Source organism: Aquarana catesbeiana, linkage group LG07, assembly GCF_042186555.1.
Source record: "Aquarana catesbeiana isolate 2022-GZ linkage group LG07, ASM4218655v1, whole genome shotgun sequence".
Taxonomy (NCBI): Eukaryota; Metazoa; Chordata; class Amphibia; order Anura; family Ranidae; genus Aquarana; species Aquarana catesbeiana.
Window position 1 is genome coordinate 84,236,976 of NC_133330.1, and position 26,921 is coordinate 84,263,896.

At 45.2% G+C, this 26,921-nt stretch overlaps 1 protein-coding gene across 13 annotated transcripts in view; it reads right to left on the bottom strand.

Annotated features, from left to right (window-relative positions):
• IQSEC1 (IQ motif and Sec7 domain ArfGEF 1) overlaps positions 1 to 26,921 on the bottom strand; it is a 1,490,190-nt gene that overhangs the window by 111,974 nt on the left and 1,351,295 nt on the right. The gene's annotated exons all lie outside the window — the stretch shown is intronic.

Consider the following 26,921-nt stretch of genomic DNA (forward strand, 5'->3'; position numbering starts at 1 on the left):
TATCTAAAACAGCAAGACTATGTAACAAGCATGCACAGATCCCAGAAGCAGAAAATGATAATGTTTGGAGCTGTATAAGGTGCTTTATGGGTCACAGTTAACTAGTGTAATGGGTATTCTGCATTGGCAGATTTACTGTATTGCATCTGACCAGTACTTACATGTGCTGACTGCATTATTTTTGTTTTTTTTTCCAACCTTTTTTACTATTTATTTTCATTTTGCTTTTCTTTCACAACTCCAGTCCTACTATAACAATGCTCAGTCCCCCTTCTGGATCAGGAAAAAGGAAAGAAATAGAACTATGGCACCCTACCCTTGTCAGGACCTGTGTCATTGCTTGGGTCACCTGCTGGTGGCACTGATGTTTTTAGAACCAAAGGGTATAGCTCTGGTGGCCACCAGCGGGTGTCTCCCAGCAGATGGACCATACAGGTAATTAGGCTGCACCTGATAGGACTGCTGGGGGTATATAAGCCCACCTTGCACTGAGGTCCAGTGCTTCAGTATTTTCCCTGCAAGCCATGTCCCTGCCTGAGCCTTATCTGTTCCTGTTCCTTGTGCCCTGATCTGGAGACCTATCCCCTGGAACCTGTTCCCTTCTGCCACTAACTGGCTTCCTGCTCCCCTTGTCTCTTGTCTCTGCCTGTCTTTCTCACATGTGTTCCCCCCACTTGTACTTAGTTAGGTTATTTACGTAGGGTTTTCATTGTTACGTTTATTTTTCCACTTGCTTGTTTATGATTTACTGGTGCTGGCAATAGATGTGTGTCATTTTCTTAATAAACATATTGTTTACTTATTCATCTGGTCCTGATTCCTTAAGGTGCAGCCAACTGATCTGATTACCCTTGCTGGATGCCTGCATATGGTATTCCTGACACTCTGCTAAGACATATTAGGCTCTGAACTTAAAGATAAAGATCCTCATTTTTCCATGTGACTGTAATTTTCAAATCATTGGGCTTAGCTGTAAATAATGGTCACATATTTTTAAATATTATCCTGGTGTTAGCTTTAAAAATTGAGAATGTAAAACCAAGATTTTTATGACAGTTCTTTAACTACTTGCTGACTGCCTTCCGCATATAACCTGTACGTCGGTCCGTGCATGTGGTAGAGTGGGTGTGCCGGCGGCAGCGCGCGCATGCACCTTCTGCGGGAGCATGGCCGCGGCATACTCGATCTCCGCCCACCACCCACGATCGCAGTACAGAGAGGCAGAACGGGCATCTGCCTATGTAAACAAGGCAGATCCCCGTTCTGACGGGACAATACTGAGATCTGCTAGTTCTACTGATCTAGTGATCAGGAACAGCGATCTCTGTGTTGTCCCAGTAAGCCCATCCCCCACACAGTTAGAACACACCCAGGGAACACAATTAACCCTTTGATTGCCCCATAGTGCTAACCCCTTCCTTGCTAGTGCCATTTAAACATTGATCAGTGCATTTCTTTTAGCACTGCAATAATGTCACTGGTCCCCAAAAAGTGTCAATTGGGGTCAGATTTGTCCAGTCCCACTAAAAATTGCAGATCGCCGCCATTACCAGTAAAAACAATAAAAAAAATAAAAGTCCATAAATCTATCCCCTATTTTGAAGACGCTATAACTTTTGTACAAACCAGTCAATATACGCTTATTCTGATTTTTTTTACCAAAAATATTTAGAATACATATTGGCCTAAATTAATGGGAAAAAAAAATATTTTTTTTTTTTATAGATTTCTTTTGGATATGTATAGCAGAAAGTAAAAAATATTGTTTTTTTTTTCAAAATTGTCAGTCTTTTTTTGCTTATAGCACAAAAAATAAAAACCGCAGAGGTGATCAAATACCACCAAAAGAAAGCTCTATTTGTGGGGAAAAAAAGGACATCATTTTTTTTTGGGGGGGGAACAGCTTCGCACGAACGCACAATTGTCAGTTAAACAAGTTTGCTGACACAGACCCAAAAGAAGTCAACTGTCATTTGCAAATGGTCAATGCACACGGGGCTTAAAAAAACACAAGTTCTTTTGGAAGAAAAAACACTCATATAGAGCGTTTTTGTACAAGCGTTTAGGAGTGTTTTTTCTGCCAGAAAACTTTCAAAAACGCAAACCAGAGGGGTTTTTTTTGTCTGACTCTAAAAGTTGAACTTAAAATATGCCTCTAAACATCCTAATGTGCATGAACACATAGGATAACACTGAGCGGCTACTACATTTTTTAAGCCAAGTGTGCCTGCACCGAAAAGGCAAGTTTAACCAATCAACTTCTTTGTATTAAGCCACAATTAGATGTGCAGCTAACACTGCTGAACTTCTGAAAAGCGATCCACAGTGGATCTCATTTCAGAGGCGCTTGATAGGTGATAAGGAGGCAATATGTTCCTCCTCACTGCCTGTTTTAACCCCCTGTAAATGCTGCACCACAGCACCACAACTGTGTGCAAATGTAAACACACCCTTAATGTACAGTATAACTAAAGGCAAAACTTTTTTTTTCAGTTTTAGGAAGAGTGGAGAGGGATTAGAACACCTGTCAGGGTGCTTTTGCTGTCAATGTCCCCCTTCTAGGGAGATTCACCCTCTCTTTTTGTCATGTTTACTGTTATCACTGAAAGTTAAATATAATTTCTAATTTTGGGTTGTCACCAACACAGGAATACAGGGGAAATCTTCCAGTGGGGCCACTAGTTCATGTGAAAACCACAGTTTCTCTCACTTTTAGAGAGTTTGACAGGAATCGAGGATAAATCTCTCCAATTGCACACAGATGGTGAAGAAAACTGACAGGGGTTATAACCCTCCCGTACTCCATTTAAAATGAAAAAAATACCTTGCCTTGAGTTCTAGTTCATTTCCTCATGGCTCCTATCATAGGGATATGGTAGGGTTGTGTATCCATATTTGTGCTGTCCTACCATTTCATAATGTTGGAAGGCATGCCCTACACATGGTAAACACAGCAACTTTGTAGACTCTACACACACATCATGTCAACTGAAAACATTGTATTAGCAGGGGGCATTCTGTAAAATGAAGAAATCACATAGCTGCCTTACAGGCCAAACAAGTATTATATGCAATCATCTGCAAATATTATACATTTCCTTAAAGCCAGCAATGCACTGCACCATAGTAGTTTTTAAAAAATATCATTATTTAAGAAAAAATACAGTATACATACTGGACATAAAAGTTCACTTTAATTACTGTGAACAAGAGGGTGCCAGCTGAATCTTCCACACAGGTATAAGGTAATCCAGGGGCGTCGGGAGGGGGTGGCTAGGGGGGGCTGAAGCCCCGAATTGGTCCCCGAAAAGCCCCGAGTGTCAAGAAGGCACCGTTTAATTGTTAGCCCCGAGCGCCGCCGGCCGCTGACGAGCGGGGACCGATCTGATCCGCCGAGTGCGGCCGAGTGTGGCCGAATGACATACAGGTCCCGCCTTCTGGAGCTATGATGGACATCCCACTGGTCCAATGCTGGGACCGCGGGACATGTGACGTCCATCATAGGCGCTGCACGCTCCAGAAGGCGGGAATTACAATCTGCCGCGCCACATCACTGAGATCCCCGCTCCCCGCTCCGATAGATCAGGGCAGCGGAGGAGCGATCTGGCGAGATGTGCCAGTGACTGCACCGATTGTTGTAGAGGAGGCGGGGATGATGAGGATAACCTGAAGAGGAGCTGTGCTAGGGGTGGATGGCAGAGTGAAGAGCTCCGGATCTCGGTGTGTCTGATCATGGGCACCGGAGTGTGCAGCAGGAGGCAGAAGAGTCTTCTCTATACCGTCTTGTGCCTGCTGGCCGTGCTGGGACTGGGAGGCAGGCTCTACTTTGTATATCTACGTGCAGGACAAAGCCTGGAGCTCCAAGGTCCAGGTGATGAAATTCAAGCAGTCTCCTCTTCTCTGGCTGCCTGCTGTGCCACATGATGTGTGGGCTGCACACCGCACACTACAGCTGAACTGAACTGCAGGACACCTGGACACATGAAGTCTGTCTCCTGGTCAGGTAGGTGAGGTCAGTGTATGTATGTCACGGTATGTTAGGTAGGTCAGTGTATGACAGGTCAGTGTATGTTAGGTAGGTCAGTGTATGTCAGTGTATGTATGTCAGGTCAGTGTATGTTAGGTAGGTCAGTGTATGTTAGGTAGGTGTATGTATGTATGTCAGGTCAGTGTATGTTAGGTAGGTGTATGTATGTATGTCAGGTCAGTGTATGTTAGGTAGGTCAGTGTATGTTAGGTGTATGTATGTATGTCAGGTCAGTGTATGTTAGGTAGGTGTATGTATGTCAGGTCAGTGTATGTTAGGTAGGTGTATGTATGTATGTATGTCAGGTCAGTGTATGTTAGGTAGGTGTATGTATGTCAGGTCGGTGTATGTATGTATGTATGTATGTATGTATGTATGTATGTCAGGTCAGTGTATGTTAGGTAGGTGTATGTATGTATGTCAGGTCAGTGTATGTTAGGTAGGTGTATGTCAGGTCAGTGTATGTTAGGTAGGTGTATGTCAGGTCAGTGTATGTTAGGTAGGTGTATGTATGTATGTATGTATGTCAGGTCAGTGTATGTTAGGTAGGTGTATGTATGTCAGGTCAGTGTATGTATGTCAGGTCAGTGTATGTTAGGTAGGTGTATGTATGTATGTATGTATGTATGTCAGGTCAGTGTATGTTAGGTAGGTGTATGTATGTATGTCAGGTCAGTGTATGTTAGGTAGGTGTATGTCAGGTCAGTGTATGTTAGGTAGGTGTATGTCAGGTCAGTGTATGTTAGGTAGGTGTATGTATGTATGTAAGGTCAGTGTATGTATGTCAGGTCAGTGTATGTTAGGTAGGTGTATGTATGTATGTATGTATGTCAGGTCAGTGTATGTTCGGTAGGTCAGTGTGTCAAGTAGCTGAGATTAGTGGTCAAAATTGATGGGCACTGCTAAGCCCCAGGCAGCAACCAGCAAGTAAGCTTACCCCCCGCCACACAACCCCAGTGCTCAGCCAAAAAACCCCGTGCCATGACCACTCACGACAACCCCTCCCCCCATCGGTGCCAACATCAGACTTCGGGCTGAAGCCCCTGGTCTTTTTGCCACCTAGCAACGCCCCTGGTAATGACCAAGGAGATCCTTGCAGTATAATAATATCCAGACACTGAATGACAACTGAGCTTATCACACTTTAAGTTGCTCATAAACACAAGATGACAGTTGCTTTATATGATTATTTTTAATGATCTCATGTCTATACAGTGAACCAGACTGCCTCCGGCCTTCTGCTCTCAGCGGTATGTCAACTGGACAGGTTGGAATAATATAATAATAATAATAATAAATAATAGGATTTTTATAACAGCTTACCTGTAAAATCCTTTCCTTGGAGTACATCATGGGGCACAGAGCCTAAGTAATAACTTAATGGGTAATGGGCCACCTTCAGGTGTTGACACTGGTATAACCAATACAGGAGGTTGACTCCCCTATATAACCCCTCCTCCTTCCAGGAGTACCTCAGTTTTTGTAGCAAAGCAATATACCTAAACCCCATAAAAGAGGGGCAGGACCTCTGTGTCCCATGATGTACTCCAAGAAAAGGATTTTACAGGTAAGCTGTTATAAAAATCCTATTTTCTTTTTCGTACATCATGAGACACAGAGCCTAAGCAATAACTCATAGTTACCAACTGTCCCGAATTTCCGGGGATTTAGACTCTATTCCCGATTTTATTGTTTCCTGGGAAATGTCCCGAGAAATCCGGTTCTTCACGGATTTTCGCCGCCGCCTGCCGCCGCTAGAGGTCCGCGGCCAATGGAGACATGGTCTCCGCCGGCCGCCATTTTTAAGAAGACCAGGAAGACGGCTGGGGGGGCTAGACGGAGCTCCTGTGTCGCCGCCCACCCTCAGCCCATCTGCCGGTCTGTTATGGAAAGAGACGGGAGTTCTAATGTAACCATGCGGCCGGCGGAGGGAGACAGTATTGTGTATACCCCCTCCTACTAGGACACCTGAGGTAAGGAGGGGGCTCTGCTGGGGACATCTGATGTAAGGGGGGGCACCGCTGGGGGCATCTGATGTAAGGGGGGCTCCACTGAGGACACCTGATGTGAGGGGGGTCTCCACTGGGGACACCTGATGGGAGGGGGGCTTCACTGGGGACTCCTGATGTGAAGGGGGGGCTCCGCTGGGAAACACCTGATGTGAGGAGGGCCTCCGCTGGGAACTCCTGATGTGAGGGGGGGGGGCTCCGCTGGGGACTCCTGATGTGAGGGGGGCTCCGCTGGGGACATCTGATTTAAGGGGGGCACCGCTGGGGACATCTGATGTAAGGGGGGGCTCCGCTGGGGACATCTGATGTAAGGGGGGCTCCGCTGAGGGCATCTGATGCAAGGACGGAATCTGCTGGGGGCACCTGATGCAAGGACGGACTCTGCTGGGACACCTGATGCAAGGACGGACTCTGCTGGGACACCTGATGCAAGGATGGACGGCTGGTGGCAGACGACGTGGCAGGTGACACGCTCAGGGATCCCACTGATTCAGTATTATGGTGAGTTGAATGATTTCATTTTATATTACAAAGTAATAATAGAAATAATGCACTTCAATCATCTGGACACCATAACAACCATGGTGTTGAGATGATTGAAGTGCTAACACCAGGTGTTCGGAGTATCTTTATCTGCTGATTGTTAAACTTTCTAGAATACACATATTTCCATTGTTGTGTAGGATCTGGGGCTGCTGTCCCTTCATCCCTCTCCCTCCCTTTCCCTCTCCATCCTTCATTCATCTCAGACTCTAACCACACCCCCTTTTGAGCCACGCCTATTGAAGACACGCCCATTATTTTGCATAAACCACAGCAATTTTTCGCCGCGGCACGCGAAGCGCATCGCATTTTTACTTTTCCCCTGTGCCACACCCACAAATGCATGCCCCCGCCCCCTAATTATAACAAGACTCCACCTACAGCCAAAAAAGTGTCCCTAAATTTTTTTTTACAATGTTGGCAACTATGATAACTTAGTGGGACGTTCCATAGCAATGCTATTTGAGGGGAGGGAGACACAACCCACAGGGGAATCCCCCAGACCTGAGGACTTATACTGCTGCCTGCAGCACACTGCGCCCGAAGGCGATATCCTCATACCTCCTTACATCCACTTGATAAAATTTTGTGAATGTATGTACTGAAGACCAAGTTGCGGCCTTGCAGATCTGAGCCATGGAGGCCTGGTGACGCACTGCCCAAGAAGCACTAACCGACATGGTATAGTGCGCCTTAACTTGAAACGGGGGAATTTTACCCTTTAAATCATAAGCTTGAATTATCACCTGTCAAATCCACTTAGCGACAATGGATTTCGACGCTGCCTGTCCTTTCTTAGGACCCTCTGGCAGAATAAATAGGACATCAGTCTTACGAATCTGAGCAGTTGCCTTTAAATAGATCTTCACTGCTCTCACCACATCAAGACAATGTAGTGAATTTTCTTCCCTGGAACATGTTTTTTGAAAAAACGATGGCAGGACAATATTTTGGTTCAGGTGAAAACCTGAAACTACTTTTGGAAAAAAACCTGGACGAGGGCGTAACACCACTCTGTCCTCTGTCCTGAATAATCAAATATGGCTCTTTACAAGAAAGAGCAGCCAATTCTGAAACCCTCCTTGCTGAGGATATAGCAACCAAAAATACCAACTTCCTTGTCAAAAGGACTAAGGGAATATGCTGTATCAGTTCAAATGGCTGTTTTTGTAACACAGACAAAACTAAGTTCAAGTCCCAAGGGCTTAAAGGTGATTTAACTGGTGGATTAATCCGCATCACCCCTGCATAAAAACCCGAACTAAAGAATGCGTAGCAAACGGTCTTTGAAATAAAATTGATAAGGCTGAGACTTGGCCCTTAATAGTATTCAAGGCCAATTTCATCTCTACGACTAACTGTAGAAAGGCAAGAATTCTGCCTATAATATATCTGCGAGGGTGCCAACCCTTGCATTCACACCAGGAAACATAAGCCTTCCAGACTCTATAATATATGGTTCTGGAAGCTCCTTTCCTTGTATTAATTAAAGTAGAGATAACTGACCCGGAAAGCCCACGTTTCTTCAGAATGTGGGTTTCAATAGCCAGGCCGTTAAATTTAGCGTTCGTAAAGTAGGATGAAATATCGGTCCCTGTGAGACCAGGTCTCCACTGCCATCTTTATGATCTCTGCGTACCATGACCTTCTGGGCCATGCTGGTGCCACCAGAATTACCGGCTTTCTTTCCAGCTTGATCCAGCAAAGAAGTCGTGGCAGCAACTGAATCGGGGTAAATGCATAGATCAGTGAGAACTGATCTCATGGGGTCACCAAAGCATCTGTTCCTTATGCGAATGGATCCCTTGTCCTGTACACAAAATTGACTAACTTCATGTTGAATCTGGACGCTAGAAGATCTATGTCCGGAATCCCCTATCTTTGGCAAATAACTGCTGGCGACTTAAGTAGTCCGCCTGCCAATTCTCTACCCCTGGAAAGAAGACTGCCGATAGGCACGGAATATTCTTTTCTGCCCAAGTTAGAATAAGGTTCACCTCTCTCTGTGCTGAGAGACTCTTGGCGCCCCCTTGGTGATTGATATAGGCCACAGCCGTGGCATTCTCTGATTGGATCCTGACAGGACAATCCTTTAACCTGGAAGTCCAGGCCTTCAGAGCCAGACGCACTGCCTGAATCTCTAGGATGTTGATGGTCAAGGCTTTTTCGGTTCTTGACCACTGTCCTTGGACAGTCGTCTTCTCTAGTACTGCTCCCCAGCCTGAAAGGCTGGCATCTGTTGTTACTACTTTCCAGATGATTGGTCTGAAGGACTTTCCTTTCAGCAGATTCTAGCTTCGTAACCACCAACTGAGACTTCTGGACACTCTTGGGGACAGCCGCATTGGCAAGTCCAAAGCTTGGGTCATTTTGTTCCAAGCAGACAGGATACTGTTTTGCAACTGTCTCGAATGGAACTGTGCATAGAGAACTGCTTCGAATAAAGGTACCATCTTTCCTAACAACCTCATGCAAAGGCGAATTAAGGGATCTCTTTTTGATCTGACCATCCATACCAGCTCTTGTATGGAGCTGATCTTTACCAGAGGTAAGAATACCTTCTTCTGGGCTGTGTCTATAATCAAGCCCAAGTACTCCAGCTTTCTTAGCGTTTTTAAGGACGACTTTTCTAGGTTGAGAATCCAACCCAGAATTTTCAGGTAACTGGTTGTAATGCGTACACTTTGCTCCAAGCGAGTCACTGTCTGGTCTATTAACAATAGATCGTCTAGGTACGCCAGAACTGTTATGCCCTGTGCCCTTAACCTGGCTAGAGGTGGGGCCAGTACCTTTGTGAACACCCGGGGTGCTGTAGCTAGCCCGAAGGGCAAAGCTACAAACTGAAAGTGCTGCTGTTCTACTTCGAATCGCAGAAACCTTTGATCAGCGGGAAATATAGGGACATGCAGATATGCATCCCTGATGTCGATGGAAGCTAGAAGTTCTCTTCCTTGTAGGATAGACAGAACTGACCTGATCGACTCCATGCGAAAGGAGCGGATTTTCAGGAATTTATTTAGATTCTTTAGATCTAAAATGGGTCTGACAGCCCCATTTGGTTTTGGTACTGTAAACAGGTTTGAATAAAACCCCAAACCTTGCTCTTCTGTGGGAATCTGTATGATCACTCCTTGAGCCAATAATCGGTCTAACACTTGAAACAGGGATTGCCTTTTCCCTGGATCTTTGGGAACGTTTGATCTGAGAAAACGAGATGGTGGGAACACCTGAAATTCTACTTTGTATCCTAGAGAAACCGAGGAGGTGACCCATCTGTCCTGAATTTCCCTTTGCCAGACTTCTGAGAAATGCAGAAGTCCTCCCCCCACTCTGGTGAGGGGGGACGCCTCTTCACGTTGAGGCTTTAGTATTCTGCTTTGCAGATTCATGGCCCCAGGTCTTCTTTTGAGCCTGGACCGGACCCTGAGACCTTCCTCTAGAGTCTGACAACGGAGGCCGTTGCCACTGCCTGGAGGCAGATGCCCCTGGCGCAGGGGAAAGAGTCAGTTTAAATGAAGGACATTTATATTTTCTTTTGACTGGCAAATCGTACTCTTCCCACTTGAAATCATTTGGATATACTTATCCAAGTCATCCCCAAATAGTCGCTCCCCATAAAAGGGAAAACTAGTCAGAAGCTTTTTGCAGGGTGCTTCAGCTGACCAACTTTTTAACCACAGGGTCCTACGCATGTGTATTAGCACGAGTGCAAGGCAGGACGCCTGGTGAATAGAGTCTTTCATGGCGTCTATGGCAAAACATAGCGCCTTAGGTAGTTCAGCCAACTCACAGGCTTGTTGTACAGAGACCTCATTAAGGGCCTCTTTGAACTGGTCCTGTAGGGACTGACAGATGCCTATTGCAGCGACTGCAGGCTGAGAAATGGCACCTGCCAAGGAAAAAGAGGATTTTAACAGAAATTCCAACTTTTTATCTGTTGGATCTTTAAGCATTTGTGCATTGTCTACTGGGAAAGTTAATTTTTTTTTATGTTGGAAATCACAGCGTCAACTGCTGGTACTTTCCATCTCTTTGTGAATTTCTCCTCCATGAGATAGAGTACTGAGAATCTCTTTGGGGTGATCCCATTCAGCATAAATAAGCTTTTCTTGTAATGCATGGATCGGAAACGCATGAAAAGGTTGTAAGGGTTTTAAAGAACCCAAGGAAGAGACCAAACTTTCAACTGACTCTGTTAGGGGCAGCATGAAAGTAGAATGAACCATCTCCGTAAGATTTTGTACCATCAATCTCTCAGATCGTGAGGTTGTAAAAGGTTCATGTGTTTCCTCTGCAGAGGAATAATCAGCTTGTCTTTCTACTTGATCGCTTGAGGGTAATACCTCATCCTGTGCCCACTGTTCTCTTGGTAAAGGGTTTGAGGTAGGGGAAGGGGATCTAGCACGCTTTCTATCCACTTGGGAAGATACGAATAAAGTTACTAATCTTCCTTCTAAGCCCTGCAGGGCAGAGGAAAATGCATCTTCAGTCACGTATACAGGGGCTGATGTGTGAGAAGCAGTTGCACCACCAATAGGTTCCAATGACTCACCCTGGCTTGCCATGTCTGGAGAAGATGACAGTGTGGAGGCATGACTGGAGTTTCCAGCAACTGGGGGTGGAATTTTTGGTACCTTTGTGGTAGATCTGGAAGTCATAATGCTAAGCACAAAAAGTAGAGGCACTTTAACACAATATACATTTGCTGAATAATAGTAGTAACTGCTACCATACAGATCAGCTTTTAATGCTGAATAACAATTGCATTTTCCTGTACTGGAAATGTCTGATACACCGCTTACGTGACCCAGTGCTCCTGTGTCCTGTGTGACAGACTCTACTCTTCAGCTGCTCTGATGGAGACTGTTTGTCCTAAGAGCGCCGGTTTTATGAAGAGGTATCAGGTGTGAGCCTGATTATTGCCCAGTGCGCGCGCCGTGTGTTCCACGGGGACGCACGCCCCCTTCAGGGACCCGCCCTCCTTTAATGACCGTAGTGCGCGCGTCCTCGCGGACGGCATGGCATTCGGTCTGATGCAGACCGAAGGAGGAAGGCTGCTATTGAAGTGGCTAACTATTTTTTAAGGCAGGTAAAAACAGAAAAGTTTTATTTACATCAACTCTCTGGTTGCTGCTTAAACCCCTACTTTAAACCGCCCCACACTGAGGGGGGGGGGGGGTATTTACATCTAGCAGTACATATATATAAGTTTGTTTATTGCTGTCATTTGTAGTACAGCTTTTACACAAAAAATGCTGTACCCCGATTCCTTAGTTTCCCCAATTTGAGGGGGGGGGGGGAGGGGGGAGAGGAACATTTGTTCATATAAACCCCTACCTGCTACTGGGACACACATTGCTGTTTGTAGCTGGACACAGAGCTGCTGGGATACACAAGGTATTTTCCCTCTAGAGGAGATTAAAAGGCATTAAAATATTTTCATATGAAGAAAGGGAAGGCATAGGTGGACTTTGCAGTTCCTAAGCTTCTTCCCTTACCTTATTCTTGCTGCAGGATACTGCTGAAACAGACAGATCCAAATTTCACTCATCACGGCGATCAGCGCTAGTAACCTTCAAAGACTGGGTCCCTATATAGGGGTTCCACTCCTTTGGACCTGTATACACCCCTCAGGAAATCTTTAGGTGATGTAGCATGACCAAAAAGAGTCCTTGTTCTAGGGTCCAGCCCTCAAAGAGAGGCGTTACAGGCAAAACCTTGTTATTCAATGCGAGGCCCGGGCATCATCCTGTGGCCTCAGTGGCGTGGAGGGATCCGGTTGTGGAGGTTTTTTAAATCCAGCATGGATCCCTCCTGGAGCTCCTCAGAGCACATCTTCACTTGTGACCAACACCTTAGACACTGGCGAAAAAACTGAGGTACGCCTGGAAGGAGGAGGGGTTATATAGGGGAGTCAACTTCCTGTATTGGGTATACCAGTGTCAACACCTGAAGGTGGCCCATAACCCACTTAGTTATTACTTAGGCTCTGTGTCCCATGATGTACGATAAAGAAAAGTGGCTTTTGACAGTGTCTGCCTGCAACTCTCTCCTAGTTTTCCTTCCATTGCCACCAAAATCACACAAATTTGATTTTTTTTACCCACCATAAAATCCTTTTCTTGGAATTTATTGGGGAACACAGAAAGTCTTTCACTTTCAGGTTATATTACTGCCTACAGGTGGATTGGATACGCATTGGCAAGCAAAAAACTGTAGGCCAGCCCAGGATACCCTCTCACACTACCAGAATGCCTTAGTTTAGAAACAAAAGCAGCACTGAGAGTATGAGCTACACAGCAGACAAACACTAATGCCCACACATACACACGACCGGACTTTACGGCATACTTGGTCCTGCGGACTGGAGTCCGTCGGACAATTCGATCGTGTGTGGGCTCCAGCAGACCTAGAAATGAAACATGTTTCAAATCTTTTCGATGGACTCGAGTCCGGGCGAAAAGTCCGCTCGTCTGTATGCTAGTCCGACGGACAAAAACCAACGCTAGGGCAGCTATTGGCTACTGGCTATGAACTTCCTTGTTTTAGTCCGGTCGTACGTCATCACGTACGAATCCATCGGACTTTGGTTGATCGTGTGTAGGCAAGTCTGTTCATTCGGAAAGTCCGTCGTAAAGTCCATCGAAAAGTCCGCAGGACAAAGTCTGCCGTAAAGTCCGCTCGTGTGTATGCGGCATAAGGCTTCATGTACACGGGACTTTTTATAACCTCTCCTGAACGATTTAACATGACAGATAGTAACATACGTTCAAAACGTCCGTTTTGCTGTGTTTATATGCCACGTTTAGCGGCGTTCTGCCTTGTTTTGCTGTGTTTGCATTTAGAAGCGTTTTAAAAAAAAATTTTTTTTTGTTAAAAAAACGCCTGTAAACGAAATGCGGTTAAACGCGAGTTACCGCGTTTAGAAGCGGTTTTCGCTTGAAATGCCTGTAAACTCAGCTTCTGAACACTTTTTTTTTTCGTTCCAAAAAATACCTCTAAATTCAACTGCCTAGAAACGACTGTAAACGACCCTGTGTACATGGAAAGATAAGATAACATAGAGGAGAGTTCAGGGGCAGTTGAAAAAATCTCCCAACTGCTCCTAAACGTCCATTTACCAGCAGCAGTGTACATGAAGCTAACTGATCAAAGAAAAAACAACACAGAATTGGGCACTGCCTGCAGTTTAACCTGTTGGTGCCGATGGCATGCAAATATGCGGCCTCTTGGTGCCCAGCGCCCGCATATTTGCATGCAACATTGCAAAACCAGCTGTGCCGAGAATGTACGCCCTGCACGCTCCCAGCTGCTAATGAAAAGCTCCCGATCGCTGCTTGTGATCGGGAGTTTTCTGATCATGTGACTGCCGTGACAGCCAATCACAGCAGTCACATGATCATAGACCTTGCCTCGCTCAGCAGCATCTGAAAACCCTTAAAAGGCCAGGAGGCACCAACCCAAAGGGTAAGAGTTGCCTAATGTGATTCTAAAGTCTATTTTTTTTCTCTAAAAATAACAAACATGTTATACTTACCTGCCCTGTGCAGTGTTTTTTCACAGAGCAGCCCAGATCCTCTTCTGCTCGGGTCCCTCTTCGGCTCTCCTGGCCCCTCTCTCCCGTTGAGTGCCCCCATAGCAAGCAGTTTGCTATGGGGGCACCTGAGCTGAGTCACAGCTCTGTTTAGTGATTCAGAGATGGAGCCGTAGTTTGGCCACACCCCTCTCTCTCCTGATTGGATAAGTGACTTTGATTGACAGCAGCGGGAACCAATCATGGAGGAGAGTGCCAGATGGCTGAGGCACTCATGGACATTACTGTAGAGAGGTGGGGCTCAGGTAAGTATTAGGGTGTGCTGGGGCGGCTGCTGCACACAGAAGGTTTTTATTCTTAATGCATAGAATGCATTAAGATAAAAAACCTTCTGACTTTACAACCACTTTAGGAAACCTACATCCAAAGCTGGCATTAGCTAAGGCCTCAACATTTACCTGATAAAACTTCTGTGAACAGAAGACCAAGTGGCAGCTTTGCAAATCTGGGAAAAAGTTGCTTGATCCCGAATAGCCCAGCAAGTACTCACAGATGTAGTAGAGTAAGTCTTCACAGGAAAGGACCTGATCCTTGAAACCATAAGCTTGGATGCTGGTCTGCCTCAGCCTCTTGGTGGAAAGTTAAGAAAGAACCCTTCCAAGGGCTGTCCAGGATAACAAAAATAGAATGTCTTTCTGAAAAAAGCAGTTGCTGAGAGATTCCCACATCCAGAAAATAAAAGGAATTTTAATTTCAGCTAACTGGAGGCAACAGAGGAACAGAAGAATTATGTCCTAGCTTAGGTGAAAGACAGAAACAACCTTATGTACGAAGGAAGTTGTGGGCTTCAGCACAAATGTGTACCAATGCAAAACCAGAAAAAATATTGCCGCCAGTTCAGATACTAAACTCGCAGAGGTGATGGCAGCGAGGAATACCACCTTGTGGGTAATAATAGCAGAGATGGGAATGCCTCTGATGGGTTCAAATGATGGTTTCTAAGGCGCAGAAGGAACTAGATTCAGATTCCATGGAGTCATAGGAGAACAAACAGAGACAGCTACACAAGAGAATCCCTCAAAAACAGTCTTAATCACAGACTGAGAGGCCATTAATCTATGATACAATCTGGTAAAACTGATGGAGCATCTGCCTGCAGTCTTACCAAGTTGGTGTACCAAATCAGCCGGGGCTAGTCTGGAGCAATGAACATCACTAGAATTCCCTTTATCTCAGTCGTGCAAAGCAGATGAGGAAGAAATTTCAAGGGAAGAAATTTGTAGATCAAGGTGTACAGATTCCATGGAGCCATCAGAGCAGCCAATGCTTTTGCTAGAGGATCTCTATAACTGGAGACAAACTTGCTACGTTTGTTGTTGAATATGAAAGGCAGAAGGTTCATATCCAGGCTCCCCCACCTTCAACACAGGTCTTGGAACATCTCCAGTTGTGGGCTTCAGCACAAATGTGTACCAATGCAAAACCAGAAAAAATATTGCCGCCAGTTCAGATACTAAACTCGCAGAGGTGATGGCAGCGAGGAATACCACCTTGTGGGTAATAATAGCAGAGATGGGAATGCCTCTGATGGGTTCAAATGATGGTTTCTAAGGCGCAGAAGGAACTAGATTCAGATTCCATGGAGTCATAGGAGAACAAACAGAGACAGCTACACAAGAGAATCCCTCAAAAACAGTCTTAATCACAGACTGAGAGGCCATTAATCTATGATACAATCTGGTAAAACTGATGGAGCATCTGCCTGCAGTCTTACCAAGTTGGTGTACCAAATCAGCCGGGGCTAGTCTGGAGCAATGAACATCACTAGAATTCCCTTTATCTCAGTCGTGCAAAGCAGATGAGGAAGAAATTTCAAGGGAAGAAATTTGTAGATCAAGGTGTACAGATTCCATGGAGCCATCAGAGCAGCCAATGCTTTTGCTAGAGGATCTCTATAACTGGAGACAAACTTGCTACGTTTGTTGTTGAATATGAAAGGCAGAAGGTTCATATCCAGGCTCCCCCACCTTCAACACAGGTCTTGGAACATCTCCAGGTGTAGAGACCACACCTGCAGCTGTAGAGACCACTCCAACAGGTCCAGCCACTGCTGGCTACCAATTTTCAAAACCTGGGGTGTACACGGCAGACAAGACAGGAACATGACGTTCTGCCAAGGACAAGATTTGATCTACTTCTCCTGCCGCAATGAGACTTTTGGTTCTTCTCTGATGGTTGGTGTGGGCCACGACTGTGATAATCTAAGGCTACAGACAGCCAGATCACCTGAAGTTCACTATGATTATTAGTCCAGTCCATTAGGGGCACCCGGGCGCCGCCCCCTCTATCCACGGCTGCCACCCCCTATTCATGCGTCTAGGCACTGTCAGGACGCCGGGCGCATGAATTACAGCGGCGTTTTTTTTTTTTAAGCACCTGGTTAGAGCCAGAGGCTCTAATAGGCTTCAAAATAGGGTGGGCTCGGGTCGCAGAGCATTGCGCTATGAGCCCACCCAGGTGTTACAACAACAAATGAATATTCACTATTGAAACACTGATCCTCAAGCCGGACAATCAGAAGCAGGTCCGAGACCCGTTTTCCGATTGGCCGAAAGGCTGATGCCCGTGGAGAGCAAGGGAAAGGCGCCGGTGAATCCCTGAAGAAGCGCTGCCCACCATAGATGGGGTAGGTGCTCCAGACCCAACGAAGGGGAGTCTGGTCTGTTTGCTGTCCCCCCCAAAAAATCTACCACCGGCCACCACTGATGATTAATCAGGAGATAAGATCAAGAGACAAAAATCACTGTAGGTGGGCAGTTGGAACAGATCACGTGCCTCTTTTCATAGCAGGAGCAGCATCAGGGAGATGCTTTCTTGACGTGCATGGCGAGAAAGAGTGCGGAGCACGTGTTACATTCCACCCAGCAGATTACATCAGTGTACAGTCCCACAGTGTTAAATGGCAGGAACAGAGAATTTTTAAGGTTCCCAGCAATCCATGCAATTAAAGTGATACTAAAGTCTCTTTTTTTTTTCCTTTAAAAATAACAAACATGTTTTACTTACCTGCTCTGTGAAATTGTTTTGCACAGAGCAGCCTGGATCCTCCTCTTCTCGGGTCCCTCTTCGGTGCTCCTGGCCCCTCCCTCCTGTTGAGTGCCTACAAAGACAGCAGCTTGCTATGGGGGCACCCGAGCCGAGCCGCAGCTCTGTGTGTCCATTCAGAGACAGAGCCATGGTTCGACCCCACCCCCTCTCTCTCCTGATTGGCTAACTGACTTTGATTGACAGCAGCAGGAGCCATTGGCGCCACTGCTGTGTCTCAGCCAATCAGGAGGGAGAGGCTGAGGCACTCAAGAACATCGCTGGATAGAGATGGGGTTTAGGTAGGTATTAGGGGGGCTGCTACACACATAAGTTTTTTTTTTTTTTTTTTTTTTTTTTAATCTTAATGCATAAAATTAAAAAAAACCTTCTGCCTTTACAACCACTTTAAGGTATCTCCCAAACATTTGCCCAACTGGACAACTCACAAGGTGAGTCTTCAGGGACAGGGCTAGCCCTGAGGCAATGCCCACAGTTCTGGACCTGGTTAGCACACTGCAATTAGGTTTTTACAAGGAAAAAGTCTAAAAAGCACCCTATGCAGAACCCAGTGTCAGACAGTCCATTCCAAGCTATCTTGGCAACATCCAGTCCAGCAGGGTCCGAACGCAGCACTCCAAAAGCCAGGCTGAGGATGGCTCCACTTGATACCTGCAGCAGTACTGTAGAGAAGAGCTCTATGTAAGGTAATGTAGAGAAGAATATTGATTGAAAAAAAAAATCTTAAAGAAAAAATACTTGAAATTATAAGTTAGTCTTTTACGCAGCAGAGCTGAAAAAAAAATATGTCCACCTTCCAAAGACATTAGCAAGCAACTGAGGCATAGTAGTAGGAGAGGATATCCTGGAGTCTACATTTTTTTTGTTTGCTATTGTCCAGTCATCCTGTAGGTGTTAGTATAACCCTTAGGTGAAAGGCTTCCTCTGTCCCTCAATGAATGAAAAAGAAATGCTGCTTATGTGATGCCAGGTGACACAAGGGGCAGTCTCATCATGCCTGCGGGATTCTCTGCTTTTTAGTCTCAGTGTGCACCTTGACTCTCCAATGGCTTAAAGCGTTTTATAACCCAAAAAAAAAATAAAAAATGGATCCTGGTCCTTTAAAGCAGTTTATTCAGCACAGTGCTGTGTAATTTGGCCCCCTGTAACACCTAAAAAACCTAGCTGATCCTGCCAGTTTCTGCCCTCCCCTTTGTAAACCAACGACTGTGTATCATGGCTGCTGAGCCCTGACACTGTGGTCAGTTTACATGCCGCCGTCATCTGCAGCCCTGCTCTCTCCCCTCTGTCCTCCTCCTCCCCCTTCCTGTCGGCTCCTGTGTCAGGGGCCAGGGCCCGCCCCCCCCCCCCTCCTGCTGCTGCTGTAATAACATGTCTTACTTTAAATAATCTGTTCTTTCCTTTTTAGGATATGCCCCCTGTGTGTCTGTATAAAAAAAACTGTATACAGTGGGGCAAAAAAGTATTTAGTCAGCCACCAATTGTGCAAGTTCTCCCACTTAAAAAGATGAGAGAGGCCTGTAATTGTCATCATAGGTATACCTCAACTATGAGAGACAAAATGTGGAAACAAATCCAGACAATCACATTGTCTGATTTATGCAATAATTTATTTGTAAATTATGGTGGAAAATAAGTATTTGGTCACCTAAAAACAAGCAAGATTTCTGGCTCTCACAGACCTGTATCTTCTTCTTTAAGAGGCTCCTCTGTCCTCCACTCATTACCTGTATTAATGGCACCTGTTTGAACTTGTTATCAGTATAAAAGACACTTGTCCACAACCTCAAACAGTCACACTCCAAACTCCACTATGTTGAAGACCAAAGAGCTATCGAAGGACACCAGAAACAAAATTGTAGACCTGCACCAGGCTGGGAAGACTGAATCTGCAATAGGCAAGCAGCTTGGTGTGAAGAAATCAACTGTGGGACCAATAGTTAGAAAATGGAAGACATGCAAGACCACTGATAATCTCCCTCGATCTGGGGCTCCACGCAAGATCTCACCCCGTGGGGTCAGAATGATCACAGGAACGGTGAGCAAAAATCGCAGAACCACACGTGAATGACCTGCAGAGAGCTGGGACCAATGTAACAAAGGCTACCATCAGTAACACACTATGCCGCCAGGGACTCAGATCCTGCAGTGCCAGACATGTCCCCCTGCTTAAGCCAGTTCATGTCTGGGCCCGTCTGAGGTTTGCTAGAGAGCATTTGGATGATCCAGAATTGGATTGGGAGAATGTCATATGGTCAGATGAAACCAAAGTAGAACTGTTTGGTAGAAACACAACTTGTCGTATTTGGAGGAGAGAGAATGCTGAGTTGTAACCAAAGAACACCATACCTACTGTGAAGCATGGGGGTGGCAACATCATGCTTTGGGGCTGTTTCTCTGCAAAAGGAACAGGACGACTGATCCGTGTACATGAAAGAATGAATGGGGCCATGTATCGTTAGGTTTTGAGTGCAAACCTCCTCCCATCAGCAAGGGCATTGAGGATGAAACGTGGCTGGGTCTTTCAGCATGACAATGATCCCAAACACACCGCCCGGGCAACAAAGGAGTGGCATCCTAAGAAGAAGCATTTCAAGGTCCTGGAGTGGCCTAGCCAGTCTCCAGATCTCAACCCCATAGAAAACCTTTGGAGGGAGTTGAAAGTCCGTGTTGCCCAGTGACAGCCCCAAAACATCACTGCTCTAGAGGAGATTTGCATGGAGGAATGGGCCAACATACCAGCAACAGTGTGTGACAACCCTGTGAAGACTTACAGAAAACGTTTGACCTCTGTCATTGCCAACAAAGGATATATAACAAAATATTGAGATGAACTTTTGATATTGACCAAATACTTATTTTGCATCATAATTTGCAAATAAATTCTTTAAAAAATCAGACAATGTGATTTTCTGGATTTGTTTCCACATTTTGTCTCTCATAGTTGAGGTATACCTATGATGACAATTACAGGCCTCTCATCTTTTTTTTAAGTGGGAAAACTTGCACAATTGGTGGCTAACTAAATACTTTTTTGCCCCACTGTATACCTTATTTGTGAGCGCTGTTCAGCGGTCACGTGATGCGCCGGCTCTCTCCTCCTTGCCTCCAGACTGACGTCAGCGGGGGAATCTCAGCCCCTCCCTCTGCATCTGTCAGACGGGGAGAGAAAAGAGGCGGTGCATCATGTGACCGCTGATCAGTGCTCACAAATAAGGTATATACAGCTGTTTTCTTTATACAACACACACAGGGGGACATATCCTTAGAAGATCGAGCGGATTATATATAGTAAGACACGTGGGTTAACAAACCCTTTAACCCTCTAAGGCCTCGTTTACTACAGCGTACACCCGTGTGAGGGTTGTGTTTACCCGAAGGGAGATGCGCAGGTGTTCCATGCACCCCCATGCAGGCAGTCCCATTCTTGTCAATTGGGACGCAGTGGCTGAAAGGACACAGCCGCTGCTTTCAACTTGACCTCCATGCACATGCATGTGCACAGTCCCCAATGTAGACAGTTTAAGCATATATATAGTCAAACCATATCTTTTTACCCTTTAATATAGAATATTAAAGGGTTTAAACCCCTGTAAGTTAATTTTGCTTTATCAAGAAATGAGATGAAATCTATTCAAAGTGAATAATATGCTTTCTTTAGAACAGTTGTATGTGTTTTGTATATGTTGAATGGAATGGAATGTAAGGAAATGCACTTCCTCAGCAAATATGTCTCTTCTTAAATAGCATTACCAAACAACCTCCGCATCTGCCCCTTCTCAAAACCATGGGAGGTAGCCTTGCCGTATTGCAATTTACTGATGATATATAGGACTTCAGGTAATAGATTTATATCTTTCCTCACTCCACAAGATGCGTTTTTTTCTGTCAAGCAACAATCTTTTTGGAAAACATGCTTTCCCAATAATTCAGTTTTCTGGATTCAGCACAGTGTTAATTAAACATCTCTTTCAAACTGCTATAAATGAAGACAATTCTGTTTTAAATGCACAGGTTTGCAAAGAACATTTGACATTAAGGGTATTGTATTTCCAGTCAAACAGACAATTGATTTGCAGGACAAGGTGACCCACAGATGCCCTGAGACTATGCAGAAAATCATTTCACCAATTTGGATACCTGACTCTGGGGAGGAAAGTCTTCTCCCTTGAAAAAACATTACATCTGCAAATGCCTTGTGCTCATCTAAAAAAGAAAATCTGGATGTTAAAGGAAGGGATGAAGCATTATTATGGTGAAGAAATATATGTATACACACTATATTACCAAAAGTATTGGGACGCATGCCTTTAAACGCACATGAACTTTAATAGCATTCCGGTTCTAGTCCATAGGGTTCAATATTGCGTTGGCCCACCCTTTGCAGCTATAACAGCTTCAACTCTTCTGGGAAGGCTGTCCACAAGGTTTAGGAGTGTGTCCATGGGAATGTTTGACCATTCTTCCAGAAGTCAATTTGTGGGGTCAGGCACAGATGTGGACGAGAGGTCTGTCTCACAGTCTCCACTCCAATTCATCCCAAAGGTGTTCTATCGGGTTGAGGTCAGGACTCTGTGCAGGCCAGTCCAGTTCCTCCACCCCAAACTCACTCATCCATGTCTTTATGAACCTTGCTTTGTGCACTAGTCCAAATCATTGGGTGGTTGTTTTTCAGGGGTTGGGCTTGGCCCCTTAGTTCCAGTGAAGATAACTCGCAAGGAGTCAGCATACCAACAAATGTTGGACAGTTTCATGCTCCCAACCTTGTGGGAACAGTTTGAGGATGGCCCACCAGTGCACAAAGCAAGATCCATAAATTTTGGACAACAAAATCCTAATTAACATAAATTAAACTACAGGTGAGTCAAACTATTCATTAAACAGATGTCCATCAGACAGTTGAATATAGAAGGGTGTTACTTAACAAAGAAAACCCCTTCCCATTTTATGCTGTCAGCAATGGCACCACATGAAAGAAAAATGTCGCAAGGCCTGAGAAAGAAAATCATTTCTTTATACAAGAAAGGTGAAGGCTACAAGAAGATCAGCAAAGCTTTACTTATCAGTCAGAATACTGTAGCAAAAGTGATACAAAGATGGAACTGCAACCATCTCATAGAGACGTCCAGGCCGTCCATGGAAGGTAACACCTCGACAGGAGCGTCTTCTGATGAGAGCCCATGCTGAAAACTGGGACTCTGTACTCTGGAGTGCTGAGACCAAGATAAATGTTTCGGGAACTGATGGCTTCAAAATGCACAGTGCCAATAGTGAAACATAGTGGTGGTCGTGTCCTTTTGTGGGGCTGCATGAGTGCTGCTGGTGCCAGGAAGCTGCATTTCATTGATGGTATCATGAATTTACAGATGTACTGCTCTATATTGAAAGAGAAGGTGCTACCATGACTCCGTGCCTTTGGTCATCGTGCACTTTTCCATCATGACAAGTGCACTTGAAATTGCACTGAAAGTGCAGTCGCTGTAGATCTGAGGGGACATGGAAGATTAAAAAAAATGCATTTTAGCTTGCACATGATTGGATGATAAAATCAGCAGAGCTTCCACTCGTTTCAGATCTACCCCTCAGATTTACAGCGACTGCACTTCCAAGTGCACTTTCAGTGCAATTTCAAGTGTACTTTGCACTTGTAGTTTGCACTTTTAGTGCAAAGTGGATTTGCCTTTCGTAAATAACCCCCAATGATCCAAAACACACATCCAAGGCCACTGTTGCATTTCTGAAGAACAGGGAAAAAGTGATTCAGTGGCCAAGTACATCTCCTGATCTGAACCCAATCGAACACCCTTTGGGGAATTCTGAAGAGACAAGTTGAACATCACTCTCCATCCAGCATCCAGGCTCTAAAAGAAGTCGTTCTTGAAGAATGGAAAAAGATAGATGTTGCAATATGTCCCCAACTTGTTCATTTCATGCCTAAAAGACTTGGTGCTGTCCTTACAAATCATGGAGGTCCTAAAAAAAATACTAGATGTAGTAGCTTTTGTTGTGGGGTGTATCCATTTTTGCATAAACTAATTTGAGTAAAACTGAAGATTTGGTAATCTAAGTTATTTCATTAACCACTTGCCGACCGCCTAACGCAGATATACTGCGGCAGAATGGCACGGGCAGGCAAAATCACGTACCTGGTATGTGATCTGCTTTCCGCGGGCGGGGCGCATCGCGCCCCCCCCCCCCCGGTGCCCGAGGCGGTCGGCTTCGTTAGGGGAGCGATCCAGGCTGACCACTCATTCGTGGCCACCCCCTCGCGATCGCTCCCAACAAATGAAAATCTTCCTCTGCTGCTGTAATGTAAACAGTGGCAGAGGAAGTGATGTCATCTCTCCTCGAGTCGGTATTTTCCGTTCCGGCGCCGAGGAGAGAAGACATCTGAGTAAGTGCACAACACTACACTAACAGTAAAACACACTAGGCACACATTTCACCCCCCATCACCCCTTGATCAGCCCCCTGTACCCCCTGTCACAGTGACACCAATAGCAGTTTTTTTTTTTCTGATTACTGCATTGGTGTCAGTTTGTGACAGTTATAAGTGGTAGGGCAGTTAGTGTTAACCCCCTGTAGGTCTAGGATAGGATACCCCCCTAACCCCCCCTAATAAAGTTTTAAACCCTTGATCACCCCCCGTCGCCAGTGTCACTAAGTGATCGTTTTTCTGATCGCTGTATTAGTGTCACTGGTGACGCTAGATAGGGAGATAAGTATTTAGGTTCGCCATCAGCATTTTATAGTGTCAGGGACCCCCATATACTACCTAGTAAAGGTTTTAACCCCCTGATTGCCTCCTAGTTAAGCCTTTCACCAGTGATCACCGTATAACTGTTACGGGTGACGCTTGTTATTTAGTTAATTTTTTATAGTGTCAGGGCACCCGCCGTTGATTACCTAATAAAGGTTTAACCCCCTGATCGACCGACGGTGATATAAGTTAGGTTTTACGGTCAGATAGGGTCTGCATCACCCCAGGCACCGTCAGGTTAGTGCCAGTAGCGCTAACACCCACACACGCAGCATACACCTCCCTTAGTGGTATAGTATCTGAACGGATCAATATCTGATCTGATCAGATCTATACTAGCGTCCCCAGCAGTTTAGGGTTCCCAAAAACGCAGTGTTAGCGGAATCAGCCCAGATACCTGCTAGCACCTGCGTTTTGCCCCTCCGCCCGGCCCAGCCCACCCAAGTGCAGTTTCGATCGATCACTGTCACTTACAAAATACTAAACACATAACTGCAGCGTTCACAGAGTCAGGCCTGATCCCTGCGATCGCTAACAGTTTTTTTGGTAGCGCTTTGGTGAACTGGCAAGCACCAGCCCCAGGCAGCGTCAGGTTAGTGCCAGTAGCGCTAACACCCACGCACGCACCGTACACCTCCCTTAGTGGTATAGTATCTGAACGGATCAATATCTGATCAGATCTATACTAGCGTCCCCAGCAGTTTAGGGTTCCCAAAAATGCAGTGTTAGCGGGATCAGCCCAGATACCTGCTAGCACCTGCGTTTTGCCCCTCCGCCCAGCCCAGCCCACCCAAGTGCAGTATCGATCGATCACTGTCACTTACAAAACACTAAACACATAACGCACCAGCGGCCTAGTACACCCCGGTCGTAGTCAAACCAGCACTGCAGTAACACTTGGTGACGTGGTGAGTCCCATAAGTGCAGTTCAAGCTGGTGAGGTGGCAAGCATAAAGTAGTGTCCCACTACCACCAAGAAGAAGACAAACACAGGCCCGTCGTGCCCATAGTGCCCTTCCTGCTGTATTCGCCAATCCTAATTGGGAACCCACCACTTCTGCAGCGCCTGTACTTCCCCCATTCACATCCCCAACCAAATGCAGTCGGCTGCATGAGAGGCATTTTCTTTATGTCCTCCCGAGTACCCCTACCCCCCAAAAAAGATGTTGTGTCTGCAGCAAGCGCGGATATAGGCGTGACACCCGCTATTATTGTCCCTCCCATCCAGACAATCCTGGTCTTTGCATTGGTGAATGTTACAGCATTGCACAGACTAGGCACACTTTCACAGGGTCTCCCAAGATGCCATCGCATTTTGAGAGACCCGAACCTGGAACCGGTTACAGTTATAAAAGTTAAAGTTACAAAAAAAAGTGTAAAAAAAAAAAAAAAAAACACAAAAAATAAATAAAATAAAAATAAATAAATAAATAGTTGTCGTTTTATTGATCTCTCTCTATTCTCTCTCTATTGTTCTGCTCTTTTTTACTGTATTCTATTCTGCAATGTTTTATTGTTTTTATGTTTTACCATGTTTGCTTTTCAGGTATGCAATTTTTTATACTTTACTGTTTACTGTGTTTTATTGTTAACCATTTTTTGTTTTCAGGTACGCCATTCAGCTGCAGCGCGGATTCATTTATCTTGACAGCAACAACGTTTGCTCCCACGATACATAAAGCCTTGACTCCAGCGTTGTCGGAGGTGATATATGCCGAAGCATGGGGGCAGCAGGGGCGGAGGAGCGATATGCTCCTAACTTTTGGGGCGGATGCCCCCATGCTTCGGCATATGTAAATGGTGCATGTATTCCCATCATTAGAAGTGGGTGGATGAAGGGAAGTATTCTAATGGTGGGCATACCCACCAATCAATCTCTTTTTTTCATTCAACCCACAGGTTGCATGAAAAAGATTACAATATATGCCCAGCAAAGACCAGCAACGTTCTGGTATGTTGCTGGACTTTGAGTGGTTATACCAGAATGAAGCCTGCAGGTTTAGGTATCATTTTGGTATCATTCTTTTCAGCCAGCGGTCGGCTTTCATTTAAAAGCAATCCTACCAGCTAATTAGCCTCTAGACTGCTTTTACAAGCAGTGGGAGGGGATGTCGTCCCCCCCCTCTTCCATGTTTTTCTCTGGCTCTCCTGTCCCAACAGGGAACCTGAAAATGCAGCTGGTGATTCGGCCAGCTGACCATAGAGCTGATCAGAGACCAGAATGTCTCAAATCATCGCTATGGCCTAAGAAAGCGGAAGCTACGAGCATTTCATGACTTAGATTTTGCCGGATGTAAACAGCGCCATTGGGAAATTGGGAAAGCATTTTATGACACTGATCTTGGTGTGGTCAGATGCTCTGAGGGCAGAGGAGAGATCTAGGGTCTAATAGACCCCATTTTTTTCAAAAAAGAGTACCTGTCACTACCTATTGCTATCATAGGGGATATTTACATTCCCTGACATAACAATAAAAATGATAAAAAAAAAAAAAAAATGAAAGGAACAGTTTAAAAATAAGATAAAAAAGCAAAAAAAAAATAATAAAGAAAAAAAAAAAAAAAGCACCCCTGTCCCCCCCTGCTCTCGTGCAAAGGCAAGCAATTGCACCATGCATGTGAGGTATCCCCGAGAAGGTCAGATCGAGGGCAGTAATTTTAGCAGTAGACCTCCTCTGTAAATCTAAAGTGGTAACCTGTAAAGGCTTTTAAAGGCTTTTAAAAATGTATATAGTTTGTCGCCACTGCACGTTTGTGCGCAATTTTAAAGCATGTCATGTTTGGTATCCATGTACTCGGCCTAAGATCATCGTTTTATTTCATCAAACATTTAGGCAATATAGTGTGTTTTAGTGCATTAAAATTAAAAAAAGTGTGTTTTTTCCCCAAAAAATGTGTATGAAAAATCGCTGCGCAAATACTGTGTGAAAAAAAAATGAAACAC